The sequence below is a fragment of the Cariama cristata genome, unplaced genomic scaffold (assembly GCF_000690535.1).
Source record: "Cariama cristata isolate BGI_N322 unplaced genomic scaffold, ASM69053v1 scaffold27575, whole genome shotgun sequence".
Lineage (NCBI taxonomy): Eukaryota > Metazoa > Chordata > Aves > Cariamiformes > Cariamidae > Cariama > Cariama cristata.
Window position 1 is genome coordinate 8,596 of NW_009617311.1, and position 1,182 is coordinate 9,777.

Genomic DNA, 1,182 nt, shown 5'->3' on the forward strand with positions numbered 1-1,182 from the left:
GCCGTCACCGGTGCCATGCGAGCTGCCGCATGTGGCGTTATTTCCAGCCCTTGGGAAAAAACACGGAGGTCTGTAAGTATTTCCTTCGCTGTGAAAACATTGATTTCTGCCAGCGTGAGCTTCGAGCTGAGGCTCTCGCCCTTAATAAGACAGAAACGACAAAGCAGAGGCTGCTCTCGCAGAGCCGTCGGCAGCTCCCCGGCGGGTCGGGCTCATTTAACCCCGACAGCCCCGTGCACCAGTCGCTGCCGGAGCCGAGCCCGGAGAGATGGGCAGGATGGGCAGAGGCACCGCGGCTCCATCTTCGTCCGGATGGAGCGAGGCTTCGCCGCGGTGCCGGCACCCTGGCAGTCCCCTCCCTTGTGTCCCACGGTGGTTGTGGGGTGCCGTGGGCTCCCCGCCGGGAGCGGTGCCCGGATAAATAGGAATTCCCACGCCTGAGCTCTCTGTTGAGCGACCGCAGCCATAAAGCGAGTGCAAACTCCACCTACGGAGCCCATAAAAAAATAGGAAGCGTTGGCTCTTGCGAGCTGCCCCGCGCGCCCACGATTCCCAATTAGCGACGGTAATAACAGCTCAACCCTCCGCTCCCGGCACTGCCTAACACCTGGCTGCCCCACAGCCCTCTCCTGCCGGGGACCGGGGAGCTGAGCATCGCTCGTGGGGGGAAACCATCGCTCGTGGGGGGAAACTGAGGCACGGAACGGAATAGCGGTCTTTCCAGGACCCCGATAACGTAACCTGCTCCTTCTCCAGCACCCGTAGGCTGTTTTGCAGGTCCCTCGCTGCAAACCCCACGGAAACCCAAGCTCACCTCCCGGCGCATTCGCTCCCGCTCAGCACCAGTTAACCCAGCACCCTCCGTACCACGCTCTGGCCCACCAGGACCTGCTGACTCAGCACCAACTGGGAGATTTCACCGCAACCAGCCGTTTTCCTGCCGGGAAGGGCCCCCTCGACCCCATTGTTTGCGGAGGGGCTGCTATCGGCCCGCGGAAGAGCCAAGCCTTGCCCCAACGAGCAAACTCGAGACTGAAATAAACCGCTGGGTTTCCTTCCTGTCGCTGAAGTTTCCAGCCCTGCTCAAGGCTTGGGGTTTTTTTCCCCCACCCCTCCCTTCTTCTTTTTAATGAAAACGCCCTCAAAAACCAGCTTCTTCTACCGAAAAAGAGCAGCCGGGGG